This window comes from Haliaeetus leucocephalus, unplaced genomic scaffold (genome assembly GCF_000737465.1).
Source record: "Haliaeetus leucocephalus isolate CR32 unplaced genomic scaffold, Haliaeetus_leucocephalus-4.0 Scaffold228, whole genome shotgun sequence".
Classification (NCBI taxonomy): Eukaryota; Metazoa; Chordata; class Aves; order Accipitriformes; family Accipitridae; genus Haliaeetus; species Haliaeetus leucocephalus.
Genome location: NW_010972664.1, coordinates 3,716,814 through 3,741,957, shown reverse-complemented (window position 1 = coordinate 3,741,957; position 25,144 = coordinate 3,716,814). Strand labels below are relative to the sequence as shown.

Sequence of the window (25,144 nt, the reverse complement as noted above, 5' to 3'; positions counted from 1 at the left end):
TCTTCTTTTTTAAATAGTGCCTGTCCATTTTAAATGAAAGTTTCCATTTTAAGGTAATATATGCATGTCTGTCATGAACTGACAGACCCATCCTACAGCCAGGTTAGGAATTTTGTTGCTGTTTTTTAAATGAGGAAGAAAATGCAGTGATTCCACCAGGGCATACGGCACATAAAGACTGAGCTTAAGAGGTTTGTTTCAATCTTTTTGATAGTTTTATATAAGGGTATGACCTTTGAATCAGGTTGCATGCAGAATTGTATTTCAGACACAGTTTTGCTATAAAGAGAGATAACATTCCTGAAAGACATACAAACATTTTTAAGTTATATTGACAGGATGGGAAGAAATGCATTAAACCATAGCAAAGCAGTGGGAGGAGAGTTTTTGAGACCTCATGGTAAGACCATGTGCTTACATGGGGTTACTTGCTTCTTGATGTTTCTGACCCCAGAGAGAACCTCAGACTTTTTAACCTTTCTTGACTGACTCCACTGAAGTGTAAAATAGTAATAGTACGGGACTTGCCAGGAAGGGACAAATTCCTGCTGCTGATCTTCATCAAAACTGAGTGAAAAGCATTTGTCTTTTCTTCTGAATCCTAAATCTGTGATTACCAAGCTGATGAAATACAGGAGAGAGCCTCTCTCTCCCCTGCAGTGTAGTGACAAAGTGGCTTACAGTCTTGCTAATAGGAATCTGTCAATAGGGAAGAAACTGAGTGGTAACTAATCAGAATGCTAAGTCAGTAGCAAAAAATTGTTGATACTAATAAAACTTCAATAGATCAAAAGAAATGATCAGACAAGGCACTACCTTTGTGAAAGCATTCGCAAAGTAAACACTGGAAACCCCAGTTACAGAACTTCTGCCAATAGAAGAACCAGTGATGACTCTCTGAAGGTTATATAATTAAATGTTTTATGGTTTAATTTTATCTAATTATTTACAGCAATTGATCTCAAGATAAGATCTGTCTGTTCCAAAAGATCTGTCTTTTCAGTATAGACAATGAACATGTTTCTGTCTTACAAAGGACAGTTCTGTTTTCAAAATAAATGCTGTCCTCTAGCCTAGCCCTGAACTTTCTCCTGTTTGACCTGGCTCAGAGCACTGCTTTGTGATGGGATGATCAGGGAGGCAGTGCTATAGAAAACATTAGCTGGGTACTAGAAGGGTTTGCAGTGTAAAGACCCCACATCCTTCCACACAGGCTAGTATTGCTCCGGTCATTGCTTCTCCTCGTGTAACTGCAGCTGCATCCCATTGCTAGCGGCTTCTTTCAGATGCATAAAATTTCTCTAAGCGGATAGCAGAAGCATGCTTGAGTGGCAGACTGTCACTGCTGACTTTCACTTTCTGGCTATTGACCCAATTAGTAGTCTCATGGTGAATTCCAAATTAAGTGGTATTTTACAGCACTAGCACAGCACTAGTAATCACTCTCGTAGCCCAGCAGGGAAAGGCATCATACTCTTAATTTCTGGTGTCAGGGGAACTTTTGGAGTTTATGGATGATGATTTCTGTCACTCTCCCATATATGACTGGTAATCTGATGATTTATAGTTTATCATTTCATCTTTCTGTTCAGTAAAGGACTAATACAGGAGAAGTATTTTGGGAATGTAGAAAAACGGAAGATTTTAAGCACGAGGTTTCATTACAATTCTTTGAACCTTCTGAATGATTTGACCTTTATCCGTACAGCGATTGCTGTGGTCAACAAAGGCTAGTATTGATTTACAGCACAGCTAACCTGTCAATTCTAAGCTCAGCCTTTGACCTTTTGTTTTGTTGCTGGAAAAATTACGGTACATGCCTGAGTCATACTCTTTAATAGGTTTTTTCCTATATTCAAAAGGCCAAAAGGCTCATTCTAACTCATCAGCCAGTTTAATAATCTAGGTGGCAGGAGAAAGCAAATTGTCCACAATTAAGAAGTTCGGAAAACCTGACTGCCAAAAATATTTCTCAGAATTAAACAATGAGTTTTTTCACGAGACAGTAAATGTGCATGTTTCACAACGGGTAGCTGCCTTCTGTTATCACATACATTTTTCTTCCTTCTTGCTTGTCTTTTAACTCACATGTGTACCAAGTTGGGGGGGGGGGAGGGGTAGACAAGATCCTGATTACTGCATTTTTCATGTTTTAAGCTTCCTCCTTTTTAATCTTGCTCACAATTAGAACACCACTGAGAGGGTCTGTTTCCTTCCCACTTCTTCTTCATAAATAAAGTATATGTTTGCCCCCTTCTCTAGAGCAAGGTATTCCACTTCACAGAAACTTTAAACTCAAACACATGAAAGATGTGGGGGTTTTTTTTGCCAGGATGTCAGCTTGGGAAGATAAGTGTTTACACTGTTCAATAATATGGCTTATATAATCTAAATGTGCTGACTGACCATTTAATTGTGCAGATGGCTTCTTTTCTTTTGTTTGTCTTTATTTGGTTTGTTTGAAACCATTTGTAAAAAGCAGTTAATGGAAGTAATCTGAATGAATTACAATCCTTGCCCATGTGCCTCCCCACCCCTGCCAAAAAAAAAAAAAAAGAAAAAAATAAAAGAAGTAGTGGTTTTATACATTGAATACTAGTTGTTTATTTCTGCAAAGTAGGTTATGGTATTATCATTGGGGGGGTATGGATATCTAGCATTATGCATATAATAATCATCACAGTCTCAAAGCTTACTATCTTTTAGTTTATCATTTTAGTCTAACATTCCACATTTAGTAATAGAAAGTATATCCATTAAAATTTGAATAAAATTTCTAGGAAATGCAAAATGTTGCTAAACATCATTTAGAGCAAAATTTAACTTTTATATTTTGAAGGGAAGAATGTAATTGGGTTTTAGAGAAGCCAAAAGCCTTAGCTGTTGGAGTTCTGAACTAGGTCGTCATTTCTCCTTCTGAAACAATAGAAAACAGAACTGTCCCATGTCCCTGCCAGACACCACTTAGAATTTACATACGCTTGAAAAAAATCAAAAGGATTGACTATGAGGGAAAGCTCAGCAAGTTCCCTTTGTTACCCTGGATGTTTTACATTGTTTACATGAAAAAAAATACGCTTTTGTTTCTTGTAAGCTGGACGGCAAACTCTTGTTACGTGTCACAGGTAACTGCTAGTACCTTCAGGAATATTCTTTTTATTGAGCAATTACTCTGTCATTAATGCAGCATTCTGAATATCTGAGCCAGCCCTCTTTGCCCCCACCCCAGATTGCCCATGCATAGATGCAGATATCCTTGCAGCTTCATTTTTATCTAGGACTCAGTCTAGGTCTGTGTGATAGGGGATTAGATATGCTTGCAGGAACACACAGCTGTATCAAAGAGTTTGTCAATACTACCCTCCTTCTAATGATCATTCATTTTGAATTCCAAATTCAAACTGATGCTTGGATCTTGTTTCCATGACTACAATTGCAGTTCTCTGGGATTGCTAATATTTGATGCCTATTTATGTCAGCAATTTATGTACTAGAAATACGTAGATAGGTGTAAATTAATATCGGTTTAGATTCTCCTTTATGCAAAGACTGGAACAGAATATCATGACAACCTAATATATAACTAGCAGGCATGATGCTAGAAGACAATGTGAGGATATGTAGTTCTGTGCAGTATTAATGTACTGAAAGGAGTCATAACTAGACTTGGCTGATTTGGTTAGGCAGGCAAACGCCCTCGTTCTACTTACCCCAGGGAAAACAGATGCCAATGCAGAGGAAGAGCTTTAATAATAGCAGTAGATTTGCCATCTGTCACCTTGCTGGACAAATAATCAAGGATTAAAGATTTAACGCCTGAGAGGGATTTTTTTTTTTTTTTTAATTTCTCTTCTGGATTTTGTATGTAAATCCCTATGAACACTGTAGTGGAGTTTATTGTACTTACATTTTCCTATGGAGAGCAACCTTCAACAATCTTCTCCTGAAATCCCACCTTTTGTAAGCAGCTTTGGAACACATGTAGTTATCAAGGGGTGCATCATGGAAGAGGTCTTATTTGATACCTTTGCAACTAGATTTGTCCCTCTTTGCTGTTTCCCTGGAATGAAAAGAAGAAAGAAATTGAGTGATCATTACTATGTGTTGCTACAAAACATGAGATCTGAAAGTACAATTTCAGGGAGTCTGTTACTCGCTGGAATTAAGTGCAAAGGTACACTTACAAATGAACACCAAACACCTCTCCCTGCTCTAGTTCTGTATGACCTCTTTGTGTGATAAGTTTCAGAAGTTTTAACTTGCTGAAAGGTTAGACAATGCCTTTTGAATGTGGGTGTTAAAGATGGTTCTTGCTTTTGGGAGGGGTGCTTGCATCTATCATTTATTAACACTGCAATAAACAGTTGCTGTAGTTTAGTCATTTCAATTGCTAAATAGAGAAGGAAAGCAGGAGGAGAAGAAAATGTACACAGTGCGTGCTGTATATGATATCACGCACAGTGCAGGTAGGTCTATGATGTGAGATAGTAGATGGGTAAAGAAAAAAGAGCCAGAGGGAATATAAGCTAATAAAGAAGTAAACGGTGATGATGACAGCCGATCCGCAGGCTAGCATTTTTAGAGTTCTGTGTAAATATTGCAACAGGACAACTTTGATAAAACTGCTTTGTGAGTTTGAGAGTTTTGTGGGAACTGTTACTGTTACAGGGATGCTATTTAGAAATCATAGGGTTAGATGTCTGCAGGGAAAAATGGAGTAAAGGAAACACTGATTAAACAGAAGACAGATGGAGGAGTAAGATGATAAGGGCCCTCAAAAGTTAAGGTTATCATAAAGAATAGCACTTGGAACTATTGTTGTCGTAATAAAACTGTAAAAATGGTCTATGCGTGCACCCTTCAGTTGTGTGACTAAACTCACAAGGGGCTAAAGAGGGCAGAGTCTTTCTAAATATCTGATTCCAGTTGTGAAACAGGTTGTGGGACAGGTTCCAGTCTCAAAAATAATGAAATTGAAATTGTTATTTCATGTTTTCAGTTAAGAAGTACTTTGTTTTTCTGTGCCAAAGACTAGATAATACGCCATTGACTCTTTTTGACAGTATTTAACCGAATGAATGTAAAAACGTCAGAAGCAATTTTCGTATCATGTTCTGTGTCTTTATAACATGGAAACCTCCAATGCATGCACATAACTTTTTCACTTTGTTTAGAGATATTTGGCATGGAGAAAATGTCACAGAAGTGTAAGAAAAGTGTGCAGAACAGGAACAGTGTGCTTGTAACTGCAGGAAAACATATTGGCTTGCAATGCTTACAATTTTGATAGTATGCTTTTCCCAAGAGAGCGAGCTCTGGGAGTTCCTCACAATTCCTTCAGGGGCCCTGGGGAGAGCAGAGTTGCTTGTGTTGCCTTTAGCCTTCTCATAACCCAGACCCTTCAGTCAATGACTGTTCTGTCTGTTCACCTGCATAGTCAGCCAGGAGGTTAGACTATTCCCTGATATCCAGCTGATCAAATGCATTTTATTTTCTTTCTTTCTTTTCCTCTTTGGCTCTGTAACATCAGAATATCTTCAGAGACACTGAGCGCTAAATGAGATGGTACAAACCCCACACTTCAAATCTATTTGGTGGACTCTAGTCTAATACTTAAACTGAAAATGATTGCCACATATAGAGTGCGGGTTTGCAAACAAGGTGGGAAGTGACTGCAAAAAGGGGGTTTGCTTTTCCAGACAGTGTGAAATACAAACTACCCAATAGAGACCTCTGATCACGTTACCTAATCAGTTCATTGACGCTTTGGTGCTTCAGCAGTTCAGTCTCTCCAGTTCGTTGTCTATGGTACAAAACTGTTTCTAACAAATGGAAATGTTTTGGCATAGCTGAAGCTAGTGGATTTGTTATTACACTATAGAAGTGAAAATTAACGGTACACATGCAATGTTCACTTAACCTTATACACTATGACTTCTATACCCCTAAAAGTTGATACCCTTGCAGAGTATATCATCCCTCTTGCTGTTATGGCAAAAAGTCCTTTTTTTGCTTTCAATGTATTATTTACAGAGGGATTTACAACTTAAGATTGACAGCAAGCTAACCGAACCAATATTTTTGGTTGTACACTTGCTTCATCAGATGAATACATTATAATTAAAGTCTTAATTTGATTCAGATGAAGATAATATAAAAATTAGCTACTGTAACTGTTGTTGGCCTCCCCTGATTTTATCAAAGAGCTTTGAGAATATTTAGTTCACAAGTGAGTAGCTGGTTGTGAATTAGTCAGCATATTACTACTTCCTTAGAAAGAGCCAGATTACAGGCCTCAGCTGGGATGTTCATTGAGAGGACAAGTGGACTCCTCTGGAGCTAGTAGCCTCATTTTACCTAGAATTTTTCTCCTTTTTTTTTTTTTTTTTTTTTTTTTAATTACAGGGCTTTACATTTACTGTGTGCAGAAGAATTAAGGAGTGGGATTTTCAAAAGACTCGGCAATGGCCTAATCTGTACTCGGTGAAGTTAGTGATAAAACACTCAAAGCTGGATTTGATAGGATTAAGCCGATTTACACCATCTGTGAATCTGGCCCCCATTAACTTCAGTGGTAGCAGATTTAACCAACATTGAGAGCTTTTGAAAACCCCATCCTAATTTGGTAGTAAATACTCTGACTATATAAACAGTAGATGTCAAAGAGGAGTTAAAAATAAATTGGGTATTTCCAAAGCATCAGTCTAGGTGTCCCATTGTCCTTTATAGTTATATTTTCTTTTCTGTCTTATAGTTCTAATATATCATATACCTGATGATGTGTAGATTTTTTTGTACTACTGCTGTTTTACTATATCCAGTCACAGGCGATCTCAAATCACAGGTCTGCAAACAGGTTTTGTCTGTAGAGCCAAATACACAAAAAATAGATGTTTAGTTTTTGTGCTGTATGTTTGTGCACTTGTTCTTTTGGAAGAGTGAGGGAGGGGAAAAGCAGCAAAATTTCTCTCTAACAAAACGAGTATAATGTTTGGTTACTTTATTATTATTTCGGCCGTAGGTAGTAGCACACAACCACATAAAGCTAACTTGCTTTCTTTGTATATGCATATGTCTGCATATTTCTCTGTGTGTGAGTATGTGTATATATTTTTATATATCTGTTAGACACAGCTCAGCTGTTTTTAGCTATTGTCCATGGCCATTTATCTTTATCACTCTACAAAGTCTGAGTAAGAGAATGCATTTTATAGCACTACTTAAACAATCAGTGGTATGTTATAAGAAATTGTGTGAAAGTAATTTTGCTTTTTGGATCATCCTAATTTATTCATCTGAGGAGTAAGATAAAATGCCAAATACTTAATTTCATTGCACTGCTGTAGAAATATTTGCTAAATTGATAAGTAGTCAAGTACTGTAGTTACTGCCTATTTTACCCTTTTGTGTTTGGGGTGGTGTAAAGTACATATTTTGAGTTATTTTTTAACTCACAAATACTCTATTAAATTCAGCAGGGAGGTTTTCCCACATGTTTGGAGTTGACCACTGCCACTGCTAAAGCTTTCCGTTCAAGACGGACCAGGAGCAAAAATGATGTTCCAACTTAGTAATTTGGGAGCCTTTTCATCAAGTCAGTGTGACTTTTACATTTCTGTATCCTGGATTAGAATTTATCTTGAGATATTTAGCATTGACTGGAGTAGTTAAAAAGCTATCACCAACAGGTTTATGAAAAAAAAAAAAAAGGTCATTGTTCTGCTGTCATTTGGATCCAAGTTACTTGCTCCATAAAGAAAATATCTGGCTATAGACAGCCTCCAGAAGACACACGGCATAAACAAAGCTTCCATCAACACTTCAGTTCTCAAAGTGGTGATTGAGATTTTAGCAACAAGACTCTGCTTGACTGTAACCAGAGTCAAATGACTAAAACTACATTCAGCTCCTTGAATGCTTACTCATTAAGAGACTTGGAAAATGAACTCTGTGTTTGCCTAAATGAGAAACATACATCTTTTTGCACCTTGAGCAAATTCACTTCTTTTGGCTACTTACTGTATTCTGCTTTAATCTTGATTTCTTTAGAAGTGTATCGGCATGGTAAAATTGCAAGTACTTGAAACAGGTTTTTTTCAGATGCTGTAGCACTAAGAGGGAAAGTAATTTTACTGCTTCAATCTAAATTCACTGTATTTTTTAACAATATAAATTTCCAAGTCATTGCCACGGTAGAAATTCTGCATATTTAAAAGTAATTTTAAAAGTTAATTAAATATAGCATGAGGTCCAGATACAACTTCTTCTTATGTAGCTAAAAAAAAAAAAAAAAAAAGCAGTGCTACTCCAGAGTTATTTTTAAGCTGGTAGTTTTTCATGGGCTGTATAGCAGTGTTTTAGTTCAACAGTTGAATCAAACTGTATCTGTAATCTTAAGACGATATTAGTATCACAAGTATTAAACTTGACTGAAATTGTTTTCTCCTATTCTTATTTTCTATTATTAATGTGAATTGCTTAATTATGGTTAAAATGAAATATGGATTAAGAAAATGTGGTGGGTTGACCCTGGCTGGACGCCAGGTGCCCACCAAAGCTGTTCTATCACTCCCCCTCCTCAGCTGGACAGGGGATAGAAGAATACAACAAAGGGCTCTTGGGTCAAGATAAGGACAGGGAGAGATCACTCACCAATTACTGTCACAGGCAAAACAGACTCGACTTGGGGAAAATTAACTCAATTTATTACCAATCAACCAGAGTAGGGTAATGAGAAATAAAACCAAATCTCAGAACACCTTGCCTCCACCCCTCCCTTCTTCCCAGGCACAACTTCACTCACGAATTTTCTACCTACCCCCCCAGCAGTACAGGAGGACAGGGAATGGGGTTTACGGTCAGTTCATCACACGTTGTCTCTGCCGCTTCATCCTCCTCAGGGGCAGGACTCATCACACTCTTCTCCTGCTCCAGCGTGGGGTCCCTCCCACAGGAGACAGTCCTCCACGAACTTCTCCAACGTGGGTCCTTCCCATGGGCTGCAGTTCTTCACGAACTGCTCTAGCATGGGTCCCTTCCACGGGCTGCAGTCCTTCAGGCACAGACTGCTCCAGTGTGGGTCCCCTGTGGGGTCACAAGTCCTGCCAGAAAACCTGCTCCAGCATGGGCTCCTCTCTTCATGGGTCCATAGGTCCTGCAAGCAGCCTGCTCCAGCATGGGCTTCCCACGGGGTCACAGCCTCCTTCGGGCACCCACCTGCTCCAGCGTGGGGTCCTCTCTCCACGGGCTGCAGGTGGAGATCTGCTCCACCGTGGACCTCCATGGGCTGCAGGGGGACAGCCTGCCTCACCATGGTCTTCACCACAGGCTGCAGGGGAATCTCTGCTCCGGCGCCTGGAGCACCTCCCCCCCCCTCCTTCTTCACTGACCTGGGGGTCTGCAGGGTTGTTCCTCTCACATGTTCTCACTCCTCTCTCCGGCTGCAGCTTCTGTGTCTCCCACACCTTTTTTTCCTTCTTAAATATCTTATTACAGAGGTGTTACCACTATCACTGATGGGCTCAGCCTTGGCCAGTGGCAGGTCCGTCTTAGAGCCGGCTGGCATTGGCTCTGTCGTACACAGGGGAAGCTTCTAGCAGCTTCTCACAGAAGCCCCCCCTGTAACCCCCCCCCCGCCCCCCCAAAACCTTGCCACACAAACCCAATACAGAAAAAAACCCTTGAATAGCATTTTGTATGTCTGTGTCATGGGGCACAGTACAGCCAGCAATTATTGTATCGTATGGCCTTGAAATAATCTGTGATTATCGTGGAGATGATAGAATTATTCTTGTGGGCACAGTACTGCAGTGATGAGGCATACTCTTGCTTTCAAGACCCAAACTGGCATCTCAATGGTGTGTTATGCTGAGGGCTTGGCAGGACCATTTGATCAGGGCTAGTTTATGGGTATCTCTTACATAGTCTTTTGGAAAGACAGAGCCTAACATGCAAAAAAGCAAATGATGCTTTTACTCAAATCTGATGTTTCACTATTATTCATTCCTTTTATAATAAAATGTAACCATCTCTATTCTGTGACCTCTAGCAGTCATGTTGCTATACATTGTGAATGTAAGCAAGGTTTCAATCTGCAGGCTTTTTGTTACAGGCTTTGGAACAGATCTAAAATCAAACTTTGTAGCAGAAGATGCTCCTTTGAGGTCCAGTTGTTAATTGATGGTGAAGATAAGTCAAAGCATTCTTCTTTAGAAAAAAAACCCACAGCAAAAGACGGCAATAAACTGTCCTGATTTATTGCTTTTAATTAGGAGAAATGGAAAACCAGGCTAGGTAGATATGGACTGTTGTATGTATAATTATGCAAATATTCCTTGTTGTCCAGGCCTTTCTCATTTCATTTGCTCATTGAAACTCGGTATCATTTACAGCACATGAATAACACAAAGCAGTTAGACCATTAAACCCAAAATGTTTTTACTGTTGTATTGGTTTGATGATGTTTTTGAAATGTCAGGAATATCTTATATTTATATAATGGTACCTTCCGTTTTCCATAGACTGTAACTATGCCTGGAGCTGAGCTTCTTACAGCAACAGAGGAAGGGGTTGGGAGGAAAAGTGGGTCAGAGATATTTTCTACCTTTCTGTGGCGGCTGTAGAGGAGCATCATGGAAAGCTTTCCTAACATTAGGGTTGCACACTGGAATGCTCTGTCCTGATATCTGGAGTTCTGTTAAAACCCAAAATCTACAGGCAGTCAAAGGTGAAAATACTGTTGAAAGGACAAAAACAGTTCTGATGGTTGTTTCCTGATTCTTTCTCAAAGTATAGATAGGTACGCATGTAACCCCACTTAATTTCTATGTAGTCTGTGATGCTCAGGTAAACTGTGGGGCTACTGTGGTTAATGTGCGTTTATGCTGATGGGTGAGCCAATTCCTGCCTAGAAGCTTTGATTGCCTTTTTCTTGCTGGAGACACTGATTTAGACTTCTGGCTCTGGCTGCTCATTTTCACAGAATTTGTAGGAGTGTAATTATCTCGGAGACCATAGCCTGATGTTACATTTGGTTGAAAGTGACTGTATTCCACAAAGTTATTAGAAGGAGACAGGTAAGCAGACAGATGGGCAATCTATGCATATAAACCTTGCTTGTTTAGGAAAGCTACTTCTATTTAAAAGCATCACTCACACAACACTGAATCTTTCAAATCTCATTATGTCCTGCAGGTATAATAGGTAGGAACTGTGTAGGAACTTGTTCTTACAGACAGCATCCTGTAGGGTGGAAATATCCCCTGCAGCAATGGCAATATTTTAAGACTCCGATATTGAATAGTTCTGCCCTGTATGTTTTTGTAGTGCCTTTACCATTGAAGTGTCTTTGTGTTATGCATTAGGCAAAATGACAGACAATGTTTCTCTTATTCCTCTTACGGAAATGATGGTGCAGCAAATACCGTATTTGACCTGGTTATTCTTATGAATTCCTTTTTATCAAATGCTAGCAATAAAGAAGAAAACGCCCAATGAAAACATGTTGTGTTTGGGTGCAGAAGGGCCTCATTGGAATAACCCTCTGAATCCAAGTAGGGAGCTATGTTTGTCAAGAGCTAGCTTCTTCAGGTAATTTTCACTCTGCCATTCACATAAATATTGTTCATTTAGGCGTATTTGTCCAGTCCTGTGTTTTTCCATCATCATACTACTGATCTTTTGGGACTTTATAATCACGCACACACACGCGCACACAAATCCGAAATGGAAAGATTTATTCCTCGTGATAATGTCTAGTAATATGAAGAAAGTCTTTGGAATTCTCATCCCTGCCAGTCTGCTGTGTTACATATCTCTCTACATAAAACTTGTTAAACCTTTCAATATAGTGATTTTGCAAACTGTTGTGAAACCTCTGAAATTAGCATTTAACATGTTAACTTGCTGACATATCTTCCATGTTCATCCAGAATAAATTAAAAAAACTGAGTGAAAAGAAAAATAAGAAATCAGTCTCCTGTCTCCAGATACTATCGTGACGGACAAAACTAAGTTTACTTGGAGTCACTGCAAAGAATTGTGGGATGCAGTTCATGGAAGTTGGGACTGCCTCTATCAATGACTTGTTTGTTAAAAAAATAGGGGTTTAGATAATTTTTTTTCAGTTTGTGATTCAAAGTAAAGATATGAAGACCACTTAAAAATGGCACAGAAATCACAGTTTCTGCATTACACAATACCAAGGTTTAATTAATTCTGTGGCAGCATTTTTGGTTCAAGATTTGTTATATCATTCTTCTAATCCCTACCTCCAGAAAGAACAAGCCTCAGGGGATCATCCTGTCTTCCTGACAGAAAGTTCACACTTGAAGGATTTAAAATTAAGCAAATCAAAAGCATAGGTTTTGATACTTGAGGATGTTATCCAACATAATTTTGGCTGTACAATAATTTTGCTCTTCATATTTTGCATGCGAGTCAGAGGAGACATGCTTTGTAATAAGATGCAGGAGTTGTAAGATAACCTTTCTTCAACCATTCACATCAAGTCTGCTCCCAAATCTTACAACAGATAACTATGTCCAAGTCCAACATGTCTGATATATCACTAAGTTACAGGAAAGGAATTTTTACATAAACAAGGACTGTCATCACGTCTCCCTTTCAGTCTTACCCATTCTTTAGAGCACTGTTGCTCCGTTTCCTCTGAGGACACATCTAGACTTTCTGGTTATCCTTTTCTGGTCTCTTTTTAACACTACAGAGTTAGCTGACATCTTTTCTGAACTGTGATGGCAAAGTTCAATCTCCAGCTAAAGCCCTGCCAGACTTACTGATTAAAGTATTTAAGAAATTTCAGGAGACAACTAAGGTTTTTGAATTTATGACAAAGTTGGATTAAATGTGGATATATTTAATGAATTATTTAGTTGAGAGAGCAGTATAGGCAGGGATTTGGGGAAGAGAGATCAAAGGGGCTATTGTTTTTATAAAGCTGATGGAAATTTCCTGTTTATGTTGGTCTTCTTTCTGCTATTCTTTTATGAAATATTACTCTTCAAATATGTTTTGTTGATTAGTAGGTTCCTAAACACAGATGAGCATATCTAAATAATATGAATAATATCATAGCTGGTAAATATTGCCACCTGCTCAAGTCAGAATTTGTGGAGAATTTATGATTAGTGGACTATTTACACCTGGGTCCATGAACATGTAGGAAAATGCCTTTAGAAATGGAGATTCCTAAACGTGTCCCATTTTCTTGTTCATTTCCTCCATTGTCCACTTCAAACGTTTCTCACTCAGTGATACAGATTCTGCAGTGCTGTCCTGTAGGTCTTCTACACGTGTCATTGTTAGAGAAGGATGCCTACTGATATCCAAGCCCATTTTACCCAGTGAGACAATAAAGAGAAGTTTTGTTCCTAAAGCTACATAAACACAAATGACTTCATTATGCCCAGGTTGATGTAAGTTTTAAGACCAGAAGAATGGTGGGAGTGAGGCAGAATTGCTGGGGAGCTGGGTTTGCTCAGCAGAATGTGTCATTTAAACAAGGTGGCAAACCAACTATAAGTTAGCTCATCCCATTGCCTCCTAAGGCTTTCTTTACCAGCATTCAAAAAGTAGTAAAACCAAATATCTTTTGTCTTTTAATTAATCAGTCCTTTCTATTGCACCTGAATTCCTAATGAATACTTAAGCTGTCATAGTGAGGAATGTCTTTAACACAAATTTCAGATATATCACTGAGCTGTTCCAAAATGTTTAATTTGACTGTCTGCGTAATTGAAATACTGGAGATTAATACAGCATTAAAAATACAATGAAATGTGCCTTTCCCAGTCAGTTAAATACAGGCAACTTGGAATTCTTAAGTTGGTATAATTAATCAGTTAGACATGCTGCTTCTGTAATGCTTGGGATATATCATTTCCCAGTAGGATTTTTGTGTAAAAAATTATTGCTTTATAATTTAACACTAAGTGCTCCCCGTAGAAAAATTAGAATGCAGTCTTGTAATGTAAACAATGTAGATTACTATTGTGTAGGCTTAGTTCAGTTTTCTTTAAACTTCTGCCATATTCATAAAATTGATTGTGAAGTATATGACACCAAGTCACTTTTTTTAAAGTTGGTGGACAAAATTTTCTGAACAGTAGTAATGTTTTCTCAGGGAACTTTTATTTCTGTTCACTAGAACCTGTCCACACAAAGTCATTGCTTTGTGACTGCTTTTCTGGAGATTTAATGAACAGAATTTTTCCTCGATTTCTCCAGAAAGGCAAAATGCTAAAATGTTTTCCAAACTATCAAACTAAAGTACATAGATTTTAGTGAAAGAGACATATTTCCATTATCTGACTGTAGTTAAAAATAAGGGCAAAGTAGCCTTTCATAAAGAAATAAAACTTTACACAACCTATTTAGCTGTTTTGTATTTAGCTACAGCAACAAAAGCTGTAACCCGAACTGTTGATATTCTCCTTGTTACTGATTTTATTGTATTCTTTTCCACTCCCATTAATCTGTTTGTATACACAATTTAGTAAATAGTCGACGTAGACACACTGTAAATAGAACTGCAAAGCGGATGAATGACCTGGGGTTTAATCCTCATTAAAGTTTAATTTGTTTTATTGGAGATGATTTCTGACCTTGGGTTGGTTTTTTTAACCACATATTTAAAACCTTCTTCTGTGGGAAACATTTAAAATATATAGTTTGCTTTATTAATTTATCATAGTGACAAGAAAAAGATGTGTGTACCTTGAACCATTGGGTCAGTATAAAACTATGTTCCTGGAAATGAAATACTGTAATTAGAATTCCTTGGAGGCAGTGTTTTCTTTTTAACTTGATGTTATAAGAGAATGACTTCAAAGACTTCTGCTACTTCAGCTGATAGCAGAGAAACTCCCTAAGGCGATCTCAGTTAGACAGCTCAGGTATGGTCATTCAGTAGTAGATAAGGAAGTCTGTGAAGTTAATGGGTAATTCTGCCATTTTAAAATGTATTTTGTTTCTATTCATTGATGAAAATTACAGCTTTGACATCTTAGTTAAAAGTTGAGTAGGAATAGGGAAATGGTGCTAGTATTGTAAGAATGATCAGAGGTGATAATGTCATAGCACTGGCAAGTAAGCATTTTAAAATTAAGTGCTTTTCCTTCCAAAGGCTCACAGAGAAGGGAAACTTGTTAGATCATCCCATCACGAATGCAGTTACTTCCCAAAGGAGAGTAATTAAGTTAACATTTAAATTACTTGAACATCAGTGCATCTTTCACATCAGAGCTTCACATGAAGAGCTTTCCACAAGCTAATCGCACATTATTTGATAGTTTCAGTCTTCCTCCCTGCCCCTTCTCCCCCCTTTTTTTTTTAATTTGCTGTGGTTTATTTGATTCTCTTGCTCTTACGTAAAAGACCCTATTTCGAGAATGACCATACTCCAACATACCACCCTTGAGCTGCAAAGAGTTATCTGTGTCAGCAGGAGCAAGATGTTCCCTGTGCAGGGCCTACAGCTCCTGGCAGGCTGGTTCGCGCGGGTCGAAAGCCTTGTTCGGTGCAGGCTGCCAATGCTGAAGGCAGTGCCGGGACATGAGGTGTTGATGATCCACCGCGTGCAGCCAGGCTTTTACCGATGGCGTGTCCGCACGGGCTGGACCAGGCCTGAGGACTCGTACGCACAGTCAACCCTAACCCTTATTCTTTCTTTCTCTGATTCTTTTGTTCAGACAGAAGGTTCCCTTTCTCTGTGCTCCAGTGTATATCAAAAAGTTGATACGCTAAGTGTCAGTTAGAGACTGGAGCTGGGAAGCAGTAGGATAAAACCCTGGATGGACAGGATGGAAAGGAGGGTTTTGGGGCTGCAGTGTCTCGGGCGCGGGCGAGCACCTGTCAGTGCTGCGGAGGCTGGCAAGCAGCGTGGGAAGTTAACCTGGGAGAACAGGTTATCCTGAGCTGTTGGCTTCCCGAGTGCTGCTCTTTACGTGGGCAAGGTCTCCTCTGAAGCAGCCCACGTTTCCCTGCAAGGCTGGTGTTGCTCATCCTGGCTCCACAGCCTTCTGACTGGTGAATAGGGCTGGGTGCCAGCCCACTAGGAAGAGGAAGAGGAGTGGAGGGGGAGGGAAGGATTTTGTAACCCTGTGAACTTCAGGGCATCTGTTAGCACAGCACGTAGCGCTGAGTCAGCCCAGCCCGTCTCATTTCTGGCCTTGCAGCGTCTGGGGGGCTCCGTGCTCCATAGTCCCCGTTGAATAACGTACGCAAGTTCTTCAGTTTAAAGTTCAAAGCTCAGTGTGACTATTGGTGTAAATAAGGCTATTAGACTTGTACAATCTAAGCAGACCCTCTCTTTTCTGCCCTTGATACCCAGAGACAGTTTCCATGATAGTTCCGTTTCATCTTGTCTTAGCAAAGGGAAAAGTTAGTATGTCTGCATACTTCTGCACAAACTGTCCCTCTAAGTCTTTAAGTATGTTTTTTATTGCTGCCCTTACATTCGCATCAGTTTGTTGAGGTACTTTTGAGTTATTGTGTGGAATGTTCTCTCTGGAACACACCCAGTACTATATATGAAGAGATTATAAAAACTTTATATCATGTCACAAAAACTGGTTTGCATGCATTTATTAAAAATCAGGTTTAATTCCATTTTGTATTAATAGGAAGGAAAATGCCTACCTACTAGTAGGTATTTAAAGTGGTAAAAATCCCTTGATCTTTAATGGTAGTAATACTACCCTAAGCTGTTCCACAGCACAGTAGAATAGTAAGCTGAGATGGTGTCTGAATGAGAAGATGACAAATCAGTTAAGTAAGTAACATTTATCCCTATTTTAAAAATGCTGTAAATAATTGAATTTTTCTAATGCACTGGCATATTTTCTAGAGCATAGGTACTATTACTACAGTTAGAAAAGTGTTGTCATACAAGAAAGGCAAATTAGCCTCTTCATTTAGAAGAAAGAGACTGCAGTCTGTGTGCCTGCATTCTTTCTTTCTTTCTGACCCCCAAGAACATGCATTGACTTAAAATTTCACAGAAATCAAATTAAGTGCTGCTTAGTTTTAGAGTGCCTTTCATCTCAGTATAAATGTAGACCAGGAATGGACCTCCTGCATAACACAGGCCTTAATTTCAGTCAGTAATTTTGACATCCAACCTGCAATTTGTGGTTGAGCTAGAGCATATCTTTCAGACAGACATCCAGTCTTAATTAAAAGATTTAAAATGAGGGAGAATCTATTACATTCCTAGACTGTTGAGTGTTCTCTATATTTTCTGGACTGAATTTGTCCAATTACAACTTTCAGCAATTGAACTTCATCTTTCTTTGCCAGATTAAAGCATACTTTTTTTTTTTTTTTTACTAGAACTATCTAGATACTCAACTAGGCAATAGTGTTTTAGGTTTGACATGCTGCAAACATAATCAGGATGATGTTTAAAAAAATCATAAAGCGGAGTAATTAACTGTATTTACATTGTTAATAGCTTGTGGTACAAAATCAGTGTATTTCCTTATAATTTCCATGCATTGTCAGTATATAAAAAAGAATCCAACTATATGGATTCCTATATATATGTATGTTCACCAGAAAAAAAACGATAAACATACAGTGTAAACTCAATTTCAGAGTTTTAAATAATAAGATTAATCTTAGAACAGAAAAGCTTTTATTTTATGGGCTGTGTTGTGTGTTATTTCTTAATCTTTTTTCTCCCTGAACTTTCATATGGTCTTGCAAATCCACTGTGACAATATCTTCCTACTGAGTTTCACGTAAAGGGCAGGTGATACAAATGTAGAAAACACAGTTTAGTTCAATAGAAGGAATTATATTTAATATATAACAACTTTGACATACAGGATGACAGGAATCCTTCAAGATGCAATGCCCATGCAAAATGTCATTAACCAATCACTTCAGTATCTGAAAATTATTGTTTATCAAGTATTATGTTCCTTCCACTTATCTTAGAACTACTGATCAGATTTTAAAACAGATCAAGTTTGTCATCCATTTTAAAATCTGATCAAAGATTGCAGGGATTTTCATGTCTGTAGCAGTTATTTTAGAAAGGAAAAACATCTATTCTTTCAATTAAGATAAACTCACAATGAAATCTCATTAATGGCATTGCTGTGACAAATACATCCACAGGCTGTCTTGGCAACAAGAGATGGAGATGGAGAAATGTATGTCCTGACACAAATTTCTTAAAGTAATCTTTTTCTTTTCTTTTTCTTTTTTTTTTTTTAAAATAAGTTTTAGCTTTGCTCCATATTGTCATAGCAAAAGTGTTGTATTTTAAAATATGCAATTAAAAAACCCTGGAAATTATTTCAAAATCTCCATTGTCATTACTCTCACTATAGCATAATCTCTAAGGATTGCAATTTTAATGCTGATTCCAGAAGCAACTGGAACCAGCTGACATGCAGTATCAAGAGAAGAAGGTCAGCGTAGCAGCTAGACACAGAGGAAACAGCAGGAGACTGCATTATTACTCATTACATATATTACACTAGACCTTAGGGATTCCTGCTATGACCAGGACATTGTTATGCTTGATACTGTACAAATGCAGCAAGAGCAGTCCATGGCCTGAGTCGTATCAAAACAGGAGCAAGCAAAATGTCTATGTAAATTGTCTTTTTTTTTTTAGTTTTGTTTTTTTTTTTTTTTTTTTTTTTTTTGCACATGTTGAACCAAAGCAAACTGGCGTATATTCAGAAAAATGCAAGAAGTTGTTTGCTGTCCCCTATGCCTCTGGCTGTGACTCAGATCTTTGATGAGTGTCATTAGAGTAAGCATGGGACAAATCAGTGGTTTATGAATTCCACCTGATGGTATACATATCTGCATATACTCATGTAAACATATATGCAGTAAAGATCTTCTAAAACTGTGATGCATTTGGCTGCATGCTCAGTCAAATGAAATTAGTTAAAGTGGAAATCATATTGCATTGATTGTTTGGGGTTTTTTTAGCACACCCCCCCCCCCCAGTTGTCATTAACCACAATTGTTGTTTTCACCTGGGGATTCATCATAATTCAGATCTGTCTGCTATGAACACTAGGTCTGGCTTTCATAATGTTTAAGACTGGGAAGGATCAATAAACCATTTAGGCTCATTTGGACTCTGTATGTCACATCTGTTAAATTTCACCCAGTTATCTGCGTCTTAAGACTGGCAACTTTATATAAATAAAACTATTTTTTAGAACAGCTGAAAAGAGAAGGGACTAGTGCATTATCAGTTTTTGAGGTCTATGCAGAATGATTAGTTTGCTAAGATGATCTCAGCAGGTGTGTCATCATGCATGCTGAAAAGGGAGATGATTTGTTTCCTTCCTCCCTTCCTGTCAGTCAGACCTACAGTATACATCTCATCTGATTATATGTGGGGGGATCACCGTGACTCTCTGTGCGCAAGCAATGCACACATGCTGTTATCTAGGAATAGTAATTCTTCGGTAGTTGGTGACCAATATGTAAAATTTTAAAGGAATTAAGTTTTCCTTTTATTCCTGCTTTCGAAAAAGAAGAATGAAATGTGAAAACTGAAAGCAGTCAGACCAGAATGCATATGATCCCTTTTACATAGTGATCTAGACTTGCTGGGAATCAAATGAAGAGTGGTATTTCCTTCCAGTCTAAGTTTAGCCTGGAAGACTAGATTCTCTCTGAAGACTTGAAAGTGACGGCTGCCTCTATGGTTTGAGCTTTGGGAGCCAAAACTGGTAGGTTGCCTTCTACCATTGTATAAAGGTGTAGCCAGTTCTTCACTTGTACTTGAAGTTTCTCTTTGTATACAACAGTGATTGCTGTATTGCTGCTGCCTTTTTTTTCTTTTTTGGTCACAGTTTTTAGAAACACATGTTATGGCAATTGTCTGCACGCATTGGTATATGGCATGTTTTTCTTGATGTGGTTCTGGAAGCAGTGTAGCTATTTATTGGCTGGTCAAAGCCTGCACTGCTGCTGAAGGGAACGGGCTGTTCTTACTTCAGCCACAGCCACACGTTCCCATTCCTCCCCCTGCGTTGGCTCTTGTACCTGAGTTGTAGCATGGTGAATCAACTTTGCTCATCTGACTAAATCTACCATGGAAAAAAACCCAACCCACTCTTGTCTCCATTTGAATCATCAAGCTGATCCAAGTCCCCATGAAGAGCACTACAGCTGCCTTCTGGCCAGAAGTAGAGAAATTTGTAACCCTTTTTCAGTGGTAGTGTAATTTTAGATTAGTTTCACTTGCCTGTGACCAGCTTGTCTCTCAGAGCAGTATTGTGCCAAGGTTAGTTGGGCTCTGGCATGGTGCCATACTGCTGTGGCTGTACTTCTTCCCCATCCAACAGTAGCTTATTTGTGGGCTTGCAATCTATATTGTTTCAGTTGTGCTGTATGAAGACCTTCCAAACTTTAGGTTTTATTCTTTTATTACACTAAGTCGTATTTTAATCTCAAAGGTGTTATTTTCCATTTGTCAGTATAAAATATATTTTGTAGATTTGCAGTTGTTTAACCTGGTGGATTATTCTGTAGCAGTAGCCAAGTTGCTTTAGTTCTTTAATTATTAATGTACTTACTAATCTCTCTGTCATGTGCATGCTTGCAGTAGAGATTTTATGTTTAGATCATTGTTTCCAACACCCCCCCCCCCCCCAACAAACCAAACCCACAACGCAAAACAGTTGGAAATAGCAGTGTACTAACAGGGCCCTGGGGACCTTAAAGCACTTCTGCTGGTTCTTTGTGAGCCAAAAAGTCATAAAAGAGAAAACATATAATGCAGGTATTTAATAAAATCAAGTTCAACTATTAAATTGGAAATGAAAATCCAGGACATCAACACAACACAGACCACTAACACCATCACAAAAAAATAACAGGTTGGTTTGCTAGTCCTGCTGGTTGACATTACCGGTATTTGTAGGCTCCAACTATTTATTGTTAGAACAATGAATTTACTTTACTTGTTTATAGTTTCCAAGGTTTGAGTATTTGGGGTTTTACTGTCTACTAGTATTTCCTTGGCTTGCTTACTTTTCTTTTTCCTGCTTTTCTTTTACTAGTATACCTCTTCAAATAATTTATTCTTAGATATAAAGGTAGATAGAAAAGCTAGAAATTTAAGCTAGAAAATTTGAAAATCTTTGTGCAGTAGCAAATGTCTAAAAAGACTTGCAAAGAATCACTACATTTTGTCTCAGCGGTTCCGTCTTTTTCTTGGGGAGTCTCATTCATTTCACAGAAAATCAAATCTTGTATTAAATGTATTGCATTCCACATTTTTCCTAATTACCAATGTATATCATTATTAAAACTCAGCATCTGTAAATATGAGTCAATCATTGAAAAATACAACTGCTGTTGCTGTAAACAGAGCAATTTTGACAAGTATACTAGCACATGCTGCTTATTAGAAATAATTTAAAATTGAGTGGAATTTTACTTCCAGCCACAGAAGAGCATAAGCTTGATCTTGAGCTGTAGAGCATCAAGCAGAGTTGAAGTTGTTTCATATGTCATCATTTTGGACATACAAGATGAAAGAAACAGGTCTTCAAATAAACCCATTATAATTGAGAAGTTCTGTTACTTCTATATCAGGTGATGCACTTACTAGAAAATTTAATTTTGCTCCAGCAAATTCTTTAATATATTCCAGCTGACTGACTTTATCAGTGTAAATAGAAAATATGTTCCAGTTTTGTCTGTTTCCTGCAAAATAATCTTATTGCCTTAAAGCCAAGTCAAAACACTCAGAATAGTCTTCTTGACGTGCATCGAGTTTTATAGAGTGGCTCTGGGGTTCCTGGTACCAGAAACATGAGGAAGAGGATGGTGGGAGAAAGTTTTGTTTGCCAAGCAGCAAAATCCAAGAAAAGCAAGGAAACAGAATGAGATAATCTGTATAGACAAAGTCTAATACTTTAAAAAAAGAATCAATGATCAGTGTATCCAGTAAAAGTGTTTTTGTGCACTTGTGATGAGGTATTTAGAGGCTTATTGTGTTATAAATCTTGGGCCATATTCTTAGCCTAAGCAAATAGAGGCAGGTTCACTGATTTCAGTTAAGCTGTCCATATGTAAATAAGGTGAGATTTTAGCTTTCTAGATCAAGTTAAATAGGAAGTCACTGTGTCTGTCCATACCTGTTAGTATACATTTCCAAGTCTCTTAGTCATACACAGATTACAATGCACAAAGGTGTATTGTACATACATAGGATGCCAGGTAACCAGAAGAGACAAAATGGGATCTATTAAACAAATCTGCCTTGAATCTTGTCACAGCTGAATATGCTAAAAAATAGATGAAATTGTAGTTGCTTTTGGATTTGTAGGATCAACAAAACATGGAATTTTTCCCTGTGAAGAACTCTGTTCAGTCTTCCTCCAAATACAGGGCTTAATTTAATCCTTAATAGACTAACAGATCATTTTTGCGGTCATCAGTTTTACATGTAGTTTAGCTCCAGTTTAGGATAGTACCAGTTTACAGTAAGAGGGATTAAAATAGCACAGTGAGTACACTCCTGACTTGCTTCCCTGTGAGTGCTAAGGTCCTCTTCCATGGTCTCCAAAGCAGAAGAGTTAGAAGGCTCATCTGATGCTTGGTTGTCCTGATTTCCCTATTCATTGACAATGTGTGTGACTGTGGACATGTTGGCTCTTCTGTGCTTCGGTTCTCTATCTGTAGAACCGCATATAAAAGTGTTTTTCTAGCCATAGTATTATTTTGAAGCCTTCAAGTACCATGACAAGCAAGATCAGAACAATACAATTACTTGATCAAACATGGTGAGTTATGGATCCCCTGGATGTATATTGTGAAAATCCTTTTTGGGTCTAACTACATACTCAGGCATCAGTCTTCTGGGAAACTCTTTTCTCTAAGGACTGAATAACAGTCCTAGAATATTATTTCCCTTCCTTTTGTTCACCGTGAGATTAATTCAATTGCATAGCCTTACTAAGTTTTACCTGGAACTTTGGTGCTTCAATTTCTGCCAGGGGATTAGAAATGTGAGAATCTGTTTCAACACCCCAACAAAAGGTGCTCGGTCTTTTCAAAATATCCCCTTACTCTTTTAATAGGAAATAAAGAGTCATGGTATATTCCCTTACAGCCTTCTTACAGAGTTTTGCACAAATTCTGTACCTTTTAATAACTGTCTTCAAGGTTATTGATGCTAGCATTTTGAAAGTTTCTTTCGTCCTTGTTCTTAGGATCAGATCTAAGGCCAATAACCTGGTTGCAGTACCTCTCTTTCATTGCCGTAATTCTTTGACTCATTAGAGTCATCTTTCTTATATATAGCTTATATAGCTGACCTTAGCAGTACTTCTCAGTCCAAGACAGCTCCCACAGTTCCATATTTAAATTCTTTCTTTCTTTTTAAACATATGAAAGTGTCTTCAGAAAGAAAACTACATTCTCTAATGCCAGTCTTTCTCAATATGAAGTTCAACACTGGAAAACTGTTCTCTCTTTGGTGGCTCCCTTCTGTTATTAAATTAATATTCAGCGTTCCAACAGCTCTCTCTTAATGTGAGCCTTTCGCTACCACTGGCTCAAAGGAAAATGGAACCGTTAATTTTTGCTGTTCCAAAAGTGCAACGATATGAAAAAGTTAAATGGACAAATAATTATCAATACATAAAAAGGAGCTATGGTTATGCATTAGGATCCACATACCTGGTTTTAAAACTCAATGGTAAAGCAACTAATTACCATCATAGGGCAAGAATTTTCAGCTACCAAAAATCCAGTCTATATGCACGCTAATGATTAAGAGGTGTAATTTGTGTATCCCATTAGGAATCTGTGATATGTAGTTCTCCATGATGAGTTATCTTAAAATATTTTCAGCTGTGTTCAGTTTTGCTTGGCTTCCCCTTGGGACAGGATGAACATGGCTGAATATTTTTGTTACCTAATCTGCTGGAATTTTAAAACCACTTTTAGCATTACCTTACTTGTATCCTATGTGAAAGAATACTTTGAACGGATTTCCAGGTCACTTGGTTAGGTAAAACCCGTAACAGTTTAGGTAGTTTCCAATCAGTATGTAGTCTTACCCATTTAAGAGACAAACTGTGGTTTTGTTTGCTCCTAGTTCCGTGAGGTGCTACATCTTTTCAAGGCTGAAGACCCATATTTTTCAATATTTTCCCAATCTGTGACTTGCTTACATCTTCCATTGATATTGACACTATTGAAGCAAATTTGTGCCTACCGTGTCCTTAGAAAGGAGTGGTTTTGCAGAAGGAGGGATGTGTGAGCTAAACCCCCGATTTTAAAAAATTAACTATATTTCCCATAGGTAAACCTTTTTTCCCATATAATTTCTGTGGTTGCTGTTACTGTAAATTGTCCTTAATTTTCAAAGTTTGCCTTTCAGGGATTAATCAAAGCATAACACTTGAGGCCAGTTTACATACAGATAGTCGTACACAAATACACATAGCATTTTTAAATGCCTGTATATCTTTCAGCATAACCTCTATGTTTATAAACACATCTGAATCAGAACTGCTGTTCATTTCAGTAACCAGTTTTGAGCTTAATGTATATATTTTAAAACCAAACATCTGGTTCTTTTGGAGCAGAGTCCTAAAATAATGTACACAATCCAGTGGAACAGACAATGTTCCTGGTTTATTATGTTGAGTTATCCTGAGATCCACTTGTGCTATTTTCAGTTTGTAGTGCAGGCTGTCTCTAGAATATATTTCCTCAGGATATATTCCCCACCTACAGTGGGACGTAGATCTAAATAACCTAAAGTTTATATTATTGATTGAACAGAACATGCAGCTGGCAGCAGGTCTCTGTCCATGTACATGAAGTCCACAAAAGTGGGCTTCAAGCATCCACATAGGTGTTTGTCCTTCTTCAGCTCTCAGTGGGAAGGGGTACCTGAATCTTTCCTATGAGTGCAGAATTCAGAATGCTTATCCCCCATGTCTCACAGCTTATATGGCTCAGTTGGGTTGTTGTATGTACTGTTGTTCGATAACAAAGATCATAAAAGATCTTCATAGCATCAGCTGGACCACAGATCCAAAGGTGTTTTATTTTTCTTACATCTCTTACATACTGGTTGCTACTATGTTCTACTTACATGTGTAGTTTCTAGTGGTATATG

General features: G+C 38.0%; 1 protein-coding gene across 1 annotated transcript in view; it reads left to right on the top strand.

Moving 5' to 3' along the window:
- Nucleotides 1–25,144, top strand: part of ROBO1 (roundabout, axon guidance receptor, homolog 1 (Drosophila)) — a 658,904-nt gene that overhangs the window by 474,177 nt on the left and 159,583 nt on the right. The window lies entirely within an intron of this gene.